The sequence below is a fragment of the Perna viridis genome, chromosome 6 (genome assembly GCF_037379345.1).
Source record: "Perna viridis isolate PV_CMFRI_1.1 ecotype Kerala chromosome 6, ASM3737934v1, whole genome shotgun sequence".
Taxonomy (NCBI): domain Eukaryota; kingdom Metazoa; phylum Mollusca; class Bivalvia; order Mytilida; family Mytilidae; genus Perna; species Perna viridis.
Window position 1 is genome coordinate 20,390,327 of NC_142450.1, and position 15,253 is coordinate 20,405,579.

A 15,253-nucleotide genomic window follows, 5' to 3' on the forward strand; every position below is an offset into this window, starting at 1 on the left:
GAGTATCTTTGTGAAGAACAATATGTCATTACGATTTTGCTGAACTTTGAAAATGTAAAAGGTTCTATATACAAGGCTTCATATTTGTCATTTGAAAAAAAAACAATGTCAAAGTCCTTTTAAAATCTACAGATAGAATAAACTTCCGTTTAATTGAAAATTGTGCAATTGTGGACGGTAATGGAAAGAGTAGGCTATTTTCCCCTAGAAGCGCTTGTACACATCCATATGTTTCAGTTTAAATATAAACAACAAGTTACCAAATGTTGTTCGCCATCACGGACCTTTATGAACAGATTAAATTGAACAAAATAAACATGTCAAATGTAACGGTAGGAGTTGAGTGTATAATCGGCGTTGCGTTTAAAATTATTGACTACTCAAATATTCTAGACATGAATTTAATTCATAATTTAACATATTTTTTTTAATTTTCGCTTGAACTGTTTTAACGAAACTTGATATAGCGTTAATTAAAAGCAACTGAAGACAGTAAAGACAAACCTTCGTACATGAGAAGTCTCGACACTTATATGATTAAATACAAGTTGAGAATTGAAATACAACATTGGACAAATTAGATTGTCAAATTTACATTTCATTGTCAGAGGTTCTAGACAATTAAATCGTCTGTATTCAGTTTGTATTAACACTTTTGGGAAATAAAAACAGCGAAAGTGAAAAAATAAACACAAAATAAGCAAATAAGTTCTTTAAATATTTCCGATGCATAACACTTTAGTGACAAGGTGAGAATATAATACATAAAAGTCATCAATTATTGGAAACTATTGACACGATCTGCTAATTTAAGATCAGTAGGTCAGTCTTCCGGCAAAAGTCTAGTACGCCATATACTCGAAACAAAAATATTGCATCACATTACACACATAAAAAGCGTCCATAAAAAGGACATCAAGACAACAAAATAAGAGAAATACAGGACCTTTATTGCATTGTTTCATACCACTTTGGTGCTGGTGAGATAACTCCTGCTGGATGCAAATTTGTTCGTAATGACATTATCTTTAAGACATAATAACAGTCCATTTATGTCTATCGAGTAACATATCAAAAAACAATAAGTGAAAGAAAACAAATTGATTGCCGTTCTATTGCACGTGGTAGAACTACTCAGTGATGGTTTTGGCTTTTTCGATACTTTTTACTTTGAGTACTTCCTGTTCGCAATTATATTTTTGGATTGAGATCTTCCTATAGAATTTTTTGTATATTTAAGTCGCACTCCAGCTATGAATCATGCAAAATGTGATTCATGGGTAAAAAGCCTACATATTTTTATTTTTGATATTTTGTTTGAATTGCCATAGTAAACAGAAATTAACATTCAGTTTTTCATATAACCCATGCTCTTAGGAGATAAAAAATGTATAGAATGCACTGTAGATTTCAAAATTAAGGGAGATAACTCTGTAACTGACGCTCAAATACAATAGAATCAACTGGATTTTCAATGTTGATTATATCCTAAGAGCATGCAGATTTGAATGAATAATTACACATTTCATAGTATAGACCCATAAAACAACTTAATTACAAATATAAAAATATGTAGCCTTTTTTAGGGTGTATCACATTTTTCAGATTTTGCATGATTCTTACAAAGACAGCTACTTAATGCTTCTGGTGAGAGATTTCTCCATGAAACACGTGTACAGCATATCGAAATTTGCAATATATATGATTAGTATTTTAGTATTTATCCTTGACAAGGATTTTAATACAACCTTCCGCTCTGTCTAGGAATAGAAAAATCATGCAGTGTTACAGTAAAAATATTTTTAAATGTATATAACATAAGTTAACAATTCAAACAAATGCTATTTTTGCACGAGTAAGTGCAAAGGTCATTCGAAATACTTTGTACTTAAATATTAAAAGAAGTTATGCATTATTTAATCTAATTAGTATATTAATAAAAAAGTGACATATATGATATAAAAACATAACAAAACAAAAATTATTTACAATGAAAATATCTTATCTTACTTTTTCCTCTACACAGTTGAACGTGCCAGATATGATCGTTAACATATGATAGTCAAATGATTATATAATGATTCATTAATTAAATATTAACTTGGTAACAAATAATTATCAATTGCTTGTTGAAAAAATGATAACCATATGTTTGTATGATAATCATATGTAAATTGAAACATACAGTGAATGTTACAAATAATCATATGATGCTCGATTCATAAATTTATTTTAAAGTATTTTCAATTCTACACAGGCAATATGATACCAACAATATCAAATAATTTAATATCTTTTTTATTAGAATGTATATGTAATTGTAAATTGAAATTTGGAAAATCCAGCCCGATTAAGCTTTATTTAAATATACATTGGGGTTTTACGGTATCAATATTTTTTTGGTAAGTAAGAAGATGCTATATTACAATTACCGACTAGATAAACTCTGGAAGGAGACAAAAGAGTAATCAAGGGAACTAAGATTTCAGCGGAATTCAAAAGAATGTAATCCAGGGACAAAGACCAGACATGGAAAACAGACATACACAACAAAGAAGATAGAGTAACTAAAATCATACATACAAAGTAACAAAACTTAATGAGCAACTCGAACTCCACTAAAAACTGGGTGCATGGACCAGGTCCACCGTTAGGTAAGTGTACTCTATTTTTCCACCGAGTTGCTCATAAAATGTCAAGTCCTGGGTAGACGAAAGAGGAAAGGAAAACTTTGACACTTTGAACAAATCAGTTTCCAATGGTGTAGATGGATACACCGTAACGATGTACGAGTTCATAAAACGATCATAAAACTTGTAGTGATGACTTCAATCTTGTAACAACATTACCTGTGCCAGAAGCCTAATTGTAATTCTCTGTGTAGGTCAGGATATGATGCTAACCTCTCAGTGTCTGCAGTACCCTTAATTTCATGTTCTATGGAATCCCCAAAACTAGATTTATATAACGATAAAACGTCATCTATGTATCGGAACCTGAGACTAAAGGATCTTGCTGATAGCCAAAAGGAAATTCCGTTTAACAAATGTCAATATCAGGGTAAAAAAAAGAAAGTTGGAAATATATTATTATAAACTGTTTTGATTTATTAGTTGTACCTTTGTTACAATGGCACTGGGAATAATAAATTCTATAATTCTAACTGTCAGTCACTGTAGGAGTCAGGCATTAGATGGAACACGGTATAAAAAACACACACACTATTTCGAATGTTATTTTACTATTTGTACCATCAAAATCAAGGATAAATTTCAGATTTGACTCATCATTTGAGTAAATTTAGTTATAATTTCATTGAAATGTACTGAAAATTATCATTTCAAGGGCAGATAACTTTGTCAAAAAAAACTCATTTTTCTAACACTCTATCGAAAAATTTCTGAGCAAATCCAGTGATGCAGAGATAAAATAATGGTCTTTTAAAATAGAGAAAGCATCCTTGGGTGAAAGTATATGATCAGATCAGTGGAGTTATGACATGCACGTTTCTGATTTTCCCCCTATTTTGCCTGATTCTTACAAAACTTACACTTCATGACATATAACACTCACTGTCTTGTCTGAAGAAATTTGAATAACGTAAAACAGTTAACTGACTAAACAAGACATCAAGTGATTTTCCCACTAATATATATAATATATCAAATATAATATAATGTATAAGATTAATGGACATAATTAATCTACATTCAAATGTCTGCAACATTATCAAAAAAATCATCGCGGAAAACTAATCACTGAACAAAACCGGTAAAAAATACGTTTCATATTCATGGATAAGTACCATTGAAACTAGATTACGACGACGGAGTAACATGAGGATATAAAAAAACATTTATCTGTTTGACTACCGTTAAGTATTTTTACGGGTGCCAAATGTCGCAGGTTTTTCTTTCAATGAAGGAGGAAACTAATATTAGTGGTATTATCAGTGGTTATTTTTCAGGTCTTGAACTTTAGTGAGTTGAGTGATTGTAAGGAAATATATTTTATGCCTTCGCAAATAAAGGTAAATTTTAAACACAAACATCATCTGATAAACGATATTAACCTTCAGATTGCATTATATTCGAATCTCACTACGTGTCAACTCTTCAAGCAGTTCGATTGCTTCGCATATGCTTTTTATTTGACCCTCAGGCGCTTTCCCACAGTTATCCTTCAAGTTGCCAGTTAGACCAATAAGAAAAAGTCGTAAACATTCCTAAAGTCAGTTAAAAAGCAACCTTGATATATCTTGCAATCAGTCCAGTACAGACATATGATGCTGTTAAAATTAAATTAACATATATCGAATCGATATTCCCGTTTCATGACAGTTCACATGCTTCGATTCTAATTACAATGTTGCGTTGATCTGCAAAATTAACCATAAAAATGTGGCAGGAGTGGCTGTATCAATGTTTAAAATTTGTATTAGTACGCCCTCAAACCTAAATTACATGTTTAAAGGCGACATAGAGACAGAAGAAGTCTAACGAACAATGGTAATTCTTTCAGAATATTATATCATTCAACCACACTTTTGATAATTCTGACCTCGCATTCTCTTTAGTCTATTTATATTTGATTCGGTACATTTATAAATGCTTTAAATAATTTACAATACCGAGAATGCTGACAAACTATATACAGACTTGAGATTTTTAGGTATGATCTATATACCGAAAAACTATAATTCATAATGATAGAACATACTCATCGGTACATTTTATCTCACTTGACAGAACAATGCATGTTATTCTAGTCTTTGAAGTCTAATATTTAACATTATTTAACATTTGCTTTCCTTACAGAATAACACTTGATCTCCACAAACGATCTTGAAATTAAGAGGGTGAACGGGGAAGATCCATGCAGTGGGTGGCACTCGTTTCCAAAGAAATTTCATCTATCAAATATCACAAAACTTGATTTTGTAAAAATTAAATATGTTTTCTCTGTAAAACGAAAATGAAATAAATTATATAGAAAGCACTTGAAACTTTAAAACAAAGGGAAATATCTGTTCATAAAAAGGTTCTTATCAAGGAAATTTTCAAAAATATATTTTGAGACATCCCCTTTTAAAACAGACAATCCCTATTCTCTCTGAAATCAGGATGCATTTAACATTACATAGGGAAAAAATGAGTGGGATGAAATCCACTCTGTAACGCTAATATCGCCTACTTCATAGTTAGAGCTTATACTAAACATACATGACAAAGAATGTTTGAAATCTCAACAAGTGGGATGATCCTGACTTGCTAACTGTAAAATTTCTTTCTTAGTAGCAATATGCCAACATCCCCAGTCTATGAAGTATACATTTCACAGAATACCCATTACTGTGATTTTCACACTAAGTACAGCGAGAATATGCTGTTATATATGGTTATGATTTTTGGTTCTGGTATTTCTAAATTGTTCTTCTGTGTGTATACTTCAGTATTTCTGCAGATGTTCATGACTGGTTTAATACATTTGATTTCTCTTCCTCAATGTATTTTATTATTGCCTGTAAGCTTAACCTACCGGTGCACCTGGTCCATGCTCCAACTTTTTTAATGGAGTCTGTGTTGCTCATTTACTTTTGTCTCTTTGTACGTGTTATCATTTTGTTATTTCATGTTCTTTGTTGTGTGTATCTATCTCCCTATTTTGTCCATTTTCTTGGAATTTATTCGTTTGATTGGTCCCCTTAATTACTCTGTATAATAATAGAGGCGTAGAAAATGTCTTTGATGAAAGTAGCAAATCCATGACCATTCTTTCTATTCTTTAATCAATAAACATAGACAATTCATACTGTATAATAAACATTAAACATTGAGACTTTGATACTGAACAATAAAAGCTGAGACTTTGATAATGTATAATAAACATTAAACATTGAGACTTTAATACAGAACAATAAAAGCTGAGACTTTGATAATGTATAATAAACATTAAACATTGAGACTTTGATACTGAACAATAAAATTTGAGACTTTGATACTGAACAATAAAAGTTGAGACTTTGATACTGAACAATAAAAGTTGAGACTTTGATAATGTAAAATAAACATTAAACATTGAGACTTTGATACTGAACAATACAAATTGAGACTTTGATAATGTATAATAAACATTGAAACTTTGATACTGTATAATAAACATTGAGACTTTAATACAGTACAATAAACATTGAAATATTGTATAGTTCATATTTCTGTTTCCCCACTTCCTTTGCTACATTTTCCATCCCATTGTACGTTAGTCCCAAGTCCCATGTCCCTTTCCTAATTCCACGCCTCATACGTAACTATCACGAAGTATATAGGGCAATGTTGCCGAATGTGATAAAATCTTATTTCATATGTGTATGCCCAGAATATTTACTACCTAAAACATTCTTTACCGTGCATATAATGTAATTTTGTAAATTATTTATTCCATGAACTCAAGAAATGATTTATACTGAATTGAATCATTTTACCAAATAAAATCTAAAAAGGACACTGATCTAGAATGCCCTTCCATGTCACCGATTGTTTGGATCGCATATTCTATTATTGTATTTAAAGTATGATCGACCACAAGTGTATAAAACAAAAAAAATTTTTTTTTTTCTTTTCTTCATATAAAAATTAAATTGGAAAAAAATAAAACTTTAAATCGCATCCGTCCTTACAATTAAAATAATTACATTTGCCATACTCTTATTGTAAGGTTATCATTTTAATTATATTCCTGTTAAAAGTACTTCTTGCAGTCGGAGGTTTGTACATGTGTACATTTGGGGAGTAAGTAAGTGCATTCATCTTAAATTATTACAATATTCTCCTTCTATATAAAGACATAACCCGTATAAAAATAAGTTTCGAATTCAGAAAAATATTTTTACTCGAAATTGGACTCGGCTTGTACCCATTACGTTATCGGAATTGACCTGCATCGGCCATTATTGTTAAAGATAAGATTAAGTCTACTTTTACTTTTTGTATACAATGTTCACTAAATTCCGATCACTTGTCCCTATTAACCAATTACCATTTACCTGCTGAAATGGGAAAATCTTTGCATCATTACTTCATTTTTGAATGTGTGTCGCAGACAAAATAAAAATAAGGACAAAAATTTATTTAAAAGAAATGAGATAATTGATATTTTGTTTTAGCACTCGAATTGAACTTAATTTACAGCTCATCTTATGACAAACAAAGCAATTTCTTATGATTTAATATATTTTCGATATTCCTTCAGTATGAGAAAATTAGTCTCAATAATTTATCAACACCGTCAGATGACTCCTACAAAATGACAAACCCGGTGTTTTATTAGGCAATTTGTACTTGCCAAATGGATCAAGGATGATATAAGTCATGTTAGTCTAGTTTTTTTCTGACATTATCAAACTCTAGTTTGTGATGCAGTAGTTCTTAAAAAGGACAATAATAAAACGATATAAATAGATGAAGAGCAAATGTACACAATTTGAACAAATATTAAAAAGACAAATCGTCTCGGCGTAAGTGATACAATTTTGCTAGTACTTGACCTTCACAGGAAAGCCTGCGGCAAAGCGTTTCCGTGTGTTTTAAAATCGCTCGAGAAACGTAAGTAGCCCATATATCTTCATACGTTCCGAACCACAAGGAAAAACATATGATTAGGACTAACGAGTTCATTTATGAAAAAATAACAAGTACGTAAAGTCAATTGCTAATGATGCAGGTGGTTCTTGTATGTATAGTATGGTTTAATGTAATATTTGAAAATTATGTAATTATGTTTTATATGCACAAAATCATATATTTTCTTATCAATCTTAATAATGCTTTCATTGTTTTAAACATATGAAAGAGTAATCAAGGAAATCAAGATTATAGCGGATATCAAAAGAATGTTATCCAGGGACAAAGACCTGACCTAGAAAACAGACATACACAACAAAGAAAAGAAAGTTTGATTAAAATAATACATACAAAGTAACAAAAGTAAATGAACAACCAAAAAATGGGTGCATGAACCAGATGCACCGGTAGGGTAAGCGTTCTTTGCTTTTCTAGAAACACCCGCCGAGCTGCTCATAAAAAGTCCAGGGTAGACGAAAGAGGATAGGAAAATTATGACAAGTTGAATAAATCAGCGTTCATGGTACAGATGGATACACCATAACGATCCACGAGTTCATGATGACGACCATAAAACTTCTGTAGTAATGACTTCAATCTTGTAGCAACATTACCCTGTTCCAGAAGCCTATTTGTTAGAGTTCTAGCGCGATACAAAAAGTCTGCGTAGTTTCGGCAAGCTCTGGCATAACGTATGAGTTGTGATATGAACAGTCCGTACGCAGGAGCCGAAAGGATGTTGCCACAGATGAAAGGAAAGTTGACAATTCTGAATGAAAAATCATCACTTTTGTCGTAATGTTTGGTCAACAGTTTTCCTTTACCATCGATTTTTTAGTGTAGGTCAAGATATGAGGCTGACTTCACAGTGTCTGTAGTATCCTTTATCTCAAGTTCTTTTGGGTAGATGCGATGTATCAAATCCCCGAAATTAGGATTGTTTAAAGATAATACGTCATCTATATAGCGGAAACTGCGATTGAAGGATCTAGCCAAACGATGTTCTTTCTTTCTGATCAGATCAGCTATAAAATTAGCCTCATGAGAGTGAAGGGAAAGGTCAACAAGTAAAGGAGCACAATTTGTTCCCATTGGAATGCCAACCGTTTGTTGAAAAAAACGTCCACCACACTGGACAAATATTTTGTCGATTAAAGATTCCAACATTTTGTAAACATCTTCTTCTGTATATTTAAAGCATGATTTGGAATTATTTCTTACAAAGTATGAGGTATATACCAAGAACTATATATTTGTATCTAGGTGTACCATCTTTTTGGGGAAAAAAAAAACAACGATGTATAATGTTTTTTAGTCGGGATTTTAACTGAGTATGGGAAATAGAAGTATACAGTGTTGAAAAATCATAGGTTTTAATGCTATAATATTCAGATATTAGTCTTGAACTGATTGTCTCCAAAAGATCTTTCGAATTTTTCAGGATTCACATTGAATTAATACCACTACGGGAGTAACAAGTGTTGTGGTAGCACTGCAGACCTTCTTTGACAGTTGTGGGTATAGAAGTTAAATGTTTTGAAAGAGGTTTGGTGGTACATTTTGCAGAGATCCAGCTATGAAACGTTGTTTGTATGGATTCTTGCGGAATCCAGTACATAGACGGTAAATCACAATCATCGTCCTCGGTAGAGAGACCAAAAGAGGATAGCACAGATTTATGGTTTTCCACAATCTCTTCTTTGGAGAGAGTGGTAGCAGTATAGGTCTTATCACTGCTATTATTTTCTACGTCTACCTCTGATAATAAACATTTGATGTAAAACGTTTTGCAGACAAAAACAATGTTGTGTTGGGCTTTGTCTGCTGGTACGACAACATATTTTTCATGTATAGTAGACAATGTTTTTGCTACATCGGGGTCTTTGAAAACTGATGTAGCCTTGGCACTCATTGACCTACTTAAAACTTTCATTCGTTTCAAAATTAAAGACCTCACGGCCTTTAACCACTCTGACAGAGAATCAATGTCGTCTTGTTCTCGTTTTATCCATTTTCTTGCATCATCGTGACTTCTTGTATGGAAGGTTTTGTTTGTAAGGGAACTGGAGAAGTAAGGGTCGGTTATAAGAATGTTGCATGTTTTGCAATTTTTAATACCACATTTTAATATGGTACAAAGTGGTTCGTCATCGTTGTAGTCAAATATAGCGTTTAAAGTGATGGAACATGGTTTGATAATACAAATTCCTATCATGAATGTCGTTTGTTTATATAGCAACAAGTGTGAACAAAGGGAAGCTACAACAGTGCTTAACTGAAAAGATAAAATATTTCCTTAATTCCATATTTGTTGTAGATATTCAAAGAATGTAAAAAAATAATGTGAAATTAGGTAAAATAAATAAACATCGGGTGTGGATAAAAGGTATTATGCTTTTTCATCTGACAATTTATACCAGATACAAATATTTTTTTTCTTGCAAACTTATAGTCTGTAAACTCGACTGTAAAAGTTCACTTATCACGACAAATATAAATAAAAAGTAAGAAGATTAATTTGATATTTACTAGTGTGATGACGATTAAGTGTTCTATGCAGTACATGATAAAGACTTATAAAGATTGACAAGTCAATCATATACACATTTCTTATTTGGAAATGTTTGCACCGTATTAATGCATAACATAAGTTGATAGTAAATATCCCCTCGATTAAAACAGGTCAAGGAACTAACATTTGCCTGCCTTTAGGTCATTGTTACATAAATAATTATACTAAGATGAGAGTGAATTGTATGTTTTGGATAAAAAATAAAAAATGATGAATCGTACGTTTTTTTTTTTTTTTTTTTTTTGGTAGCTATATTGTATCTAAAGAGTATAATAATCAGTGTCTAAGTCTCAACTCGTGTTCATTAAAGTAACCACCAGTGTACACCGTGTAATAAATGGTACCTGGAACAAAAGAATATAATCCAAGGATAACAATTAGACAGATACAAAAAATCGCACACAATAAGAACATGGTATTCAAGCAAAATGAATGTATAAAGAAACAAATATAAATGAACGACTCTGACTCAACTAAACACTGGGAGCGCGGACTAGGTGCACTGGTGGAGTGACCGTTCCCTGCTTATCTAGCAAGACCCACCGAATTGTTTATAGAATGTCCATTCCAGGTTAGACGAAAGAGGATAGGAACACTATGACAAGGTGAAAATGTTGGTTTTCTTGGTGCAGATGTATACACCTTAACCGATTCACGAGTGTTAGAATCACCTCCACACAATCAAGCGACCCTGCGACACCTGACTTTATCCTGCTTTCGTAAATTTAAATTGTTTTTCATCATCACTAGAAAAAAGTTCGGAAAATTAACTTTAATTTATTCCACTAATTCATTAACAGAATGAAAATGTATATAAATGAAAACATACTTTAGCAAATATAGTTCGATCAGAAACAATTTTTTAAAATATTTGGTTTGTTAAATGGAGGTATTCCTTTAAATTAAAATTTGACATATATATTTACTTTTTAAAAAGAAATAAACATCTAATAAATAACAAAATACCAATATCTATAGTAATTTTGTAAGACAGTTTGTATTAGAATAAAATGCTTCAACGGCAAGTAAATGTTTTCAACAATATAAGGCCCCTGCAGCGCAAAGAGAGGTTAAACATGTTTTTCACTCGTCTTGTTTATTTCCGGAAAATGGCTACTAATTAAAACTGTCTTCTTCTTCCTGCATTTACTTAGTGAAATGGCAATAAAAATAAATCAAACCCATAATAAAACAGAGCAGTTTAATGAATTTTTAAGTTTTTACGACTTTTCAATGCTTAAGTCGTGGGAGAATTCGTTATAGCTTATAACCATAAATAAATATCAGGTAGACAACTCCCACATAATTAGAAAACACATTTTTTCACCCATTCTGAACAATGTCTTGTCAAAGAGAATAATTACTGAATGGCTTTAAAAAAGCAATAGCGTCAAACATTACTAACATAGAAACACAAAATTGATATGGTATATACATGTATTTGCATTTATATGAACCATTGCGGATATAAGACACTTTCTTATTTACCACAAAGAAGGCGTTCAAATAAATTTTCTTTTTAATGTGTCTTTAATGACACGAAATCACATTCCAAGAAATGCATCATTCATTCTTAAAAAAAACATTTCTTTATTTCGACATCCTTGAGGAGTAATTTCTTTCGACAATTGCCTTGAAGTTCTGATATGCGTTATTTAATACCATTTTAATAAACATAGGACCATATTAATCGTTTTATAATCCTTCTATATATGTCAACGGGGATTTCAAAGTAAAACTTGGGTGACTGAATCTGTATACAATGTAGAAACCAGGACTTATCTAAATTGAATACTTAGTTCTTTGTTGAGTTTTTAGACATCTTATTTTAAAGGTGCAAATACATGTACATCTTTTTTAATGCAGTATTTACAATTTGTGAGTTCGTGTAACCAGTTCCTAGCTTTAATGTCAGGATGTGAGTTACAAAACAATATTGAGCCTTTGAGTAAAATTGGTTTTTTATGTAAAGGGCACAGAATATCACTGTCATTGACTGCTGCTCTTTTTAGACTACAATTATAGGATATCAGAATTTAATAGGTCAAATTATTAGAACTTACACATTTTGTTGTTTAAGAGTAAGTATTTGCAAGAATCAGGCAAAATGGGAAAAATCAGACACAAGCATGTCAAAACCCCGCCGATCTGACAATGTAATATCACTCAAGGGTAATTTCTCTATTTGAAAAAAAAAACATTATTTGATCTCTGCATCACTGGCTTTGTGAAGAAATTTTTCAATGGAATCTTAGAAAAATTAGTTTTTTGACAGATTTATCTGCCTTTGAAATGTTTATTTTCAGTACATTTCAATGAAATTGTAACTCAATGGTCCAGCATGAGATAGCAAATCTTGTCCGTTTTCCTTGATTCGGATGGTGCAAATAGTCAAATTACACTACAATGTTGTTTTTTTTTTCATACCATGTTTCACCTACTGCCTGATTCTTACAGGGACTGACACTTAAAAGTTTGTTTTAACTAAGAACAATTCATATAAAAGGCAATGGTAATTATTAACACTAATTTTCACTTTTTTCAAAATCATAACATGTTCATCATTAACATTTTCTTATATTAAATGGGTCAAAAAACATACTACAATTATGTTGAATTAAATTAAGTTAAGTTAAGCCATAAAAGTTGTTTTGTTGATATACAGAGGCAGAACAAATTGTGACTTTTATGGAAAATGACAAAATTAGCAAAAGTAACCAACGTTTTTTAATACAAATCCCATAGGAAATTTGAAAGTCTAATTTTGAAACTGTTCATTTTTCATGGATTTTGTTCCCTTAGAACCTGTTCTATGTACTGCAAGACAGATCAATGTATGCACTAACATGTAAAAGTCTTAAGTTGGATTACCTCTCTTTGTAGGCACAGGAGAATAATTGTTTTCCTTGATGCACATTTATATATGATGCCTTGTGATCGTTAAATGTTTTAACAAAACCATTGAAAAGTTATAAAGTTGCACTTGCAATATAAAAAAAAATGCATAGATTTTAATTTTTAACGAATTCTACCTCTAAATTTTCTTTAAAAATAAATGTTGATAATGTCTGAGATTATCAGAATTTGTTTTTAAAGAAAATTTACAGGTAGAATTTGTGAAAAAAATCAAAATCTGCTCAATGGAATGTGTAAAAAACATTTAATGGTAGCAAGGCATCATATATATAGATATGTATTAAGGAAAATAATTATTGTCGAGTGCCTACAAAGAGAGGTAATCCAACTTAAGACTTTTACATATTAGTGCATGCACTGATCTGTCTTGTTGTACATAAAACAGGTCCTAAGGGAAAAAAATCCATAAAAATTGAACCGTTTCAAAATTTTGATTTTTCACAAATTCTACCTCTAAATTTTCTTAAAAAATAAATTTTGATAATGTCGCAGCCATCGAACTTTAAACCCTGCATCTGATTCTAGGGACTAACGGGAAGACGGAAATGTCCGAGTGATTCCTAAAGATATACCCCTACAAACTTTATTCCTAGGGGTATTAAGATGTTTTTGAAAGTTTGAGAGGTTAGTACCATGACAAGGTGTTTCACTGGTGCTTTTCAGGAAACTGCATGTACAATGTACGTGTATATAGAACTAATATTCCATCATTGTTTTCCAACACCTCAGGCAGTTTCACAGCCAATTGTGCCATACATGATTATCATGTCATGCTTGATTCATAAGATAATCATATGATGCAAACCATTTGATTTTCATGTGTGATACCTTTGGCTGTCTAGAGAAGTAATTATGTGGAAGAAAAACAGAAATTGCTAGATAGGAAAGGTACATTGAAATTAGTTTCACAAGCATTTTTTTCATTTGTGTCAAGACTTAATCATATTTTCTTTGTGAATCAAACAGAATAAACAGAATGTCCTTCGATTTTTGTGAGTCATTTTTTTTCTGTTACATGTACTAAAGCAGTTTGGTGAGAATTGTCAGACATACCCACAGCTAATTTTCAGAAGCTTCCAAAATAGTGCATACAATACTATTACATGACACAATATGATTTCTTAAATTTTATACAAATAAATAAGCTTTTTAACCACAAGCAGGGTCAGACTACCTTGTTAAGCATGAGAAACATAATCAAGAAAGACACTCATAGACAATGTACCCCCTGTCCCCCCAAAAAAACAATGAAAATCTTTACAATCGCAGCTGATTACATACATATAGGTATATATTCATATATACACAAGATATGTGACAAGTCCATCAATAAATGAAAAACTGTGTATTGATGCTGTGGTATGAAAAACAAATGTTGAAGTCACCAATGATTATATTTATTGCAATTATTTTACAAAAGCAACATAATTTCAGTAACAACAAAGTACAAAATGTACATTTTAAATTGTAACATGTATTTCATACACAATTTATGTCATAATAGTCAATCAAAAATATTCACTTTAAGTGTAACTTACTGACTATTTAAAAATAATTCTATTTTTGGTAGGGAAGCACTCATTTTTATGCAATAAAACAATGCTGTCATTAAAAAAGGGCATAACTATGGTAAGCATAGGACATCAATTTTACAAAAAGTTGTAAATTATGTAGAAAAAAATTCATTGTGATCACTGGTGTCATAACTCATCATCATTTTTATATTAATGACTTCTGTGAAATTTACAGTAGTAAGCCTTGCAATTCCCTCATACTGACTCAGTGAACAAAAAACAGGATTTTATTTACTTATTTTCCTTATTTATATTTTTTTTTTCTTTTCTTTCTTCCTTTTTTTTATTTAATTTTTTAATTTTTTTATTTATTTTTATTTTATTTTATTTAATTTTATTAAACTTATCAATACTTTTACACAGCTTGCTTCAATTTTCTCTTTATATTGCCCATTATCACAAGAAACAAAGTAGGAAATTACTTGGATGTTTCAGAATGTGTCTCCAAACAAAATAAATAAAACATTTTAAATGCAAAGATTTAGATTACATTAATTCTATTTTAAGATGATTTACATGTACTTTAAGGCTTCAAATTAGGCATTTTTAAGCAAATAGTCATTTATCAAAGT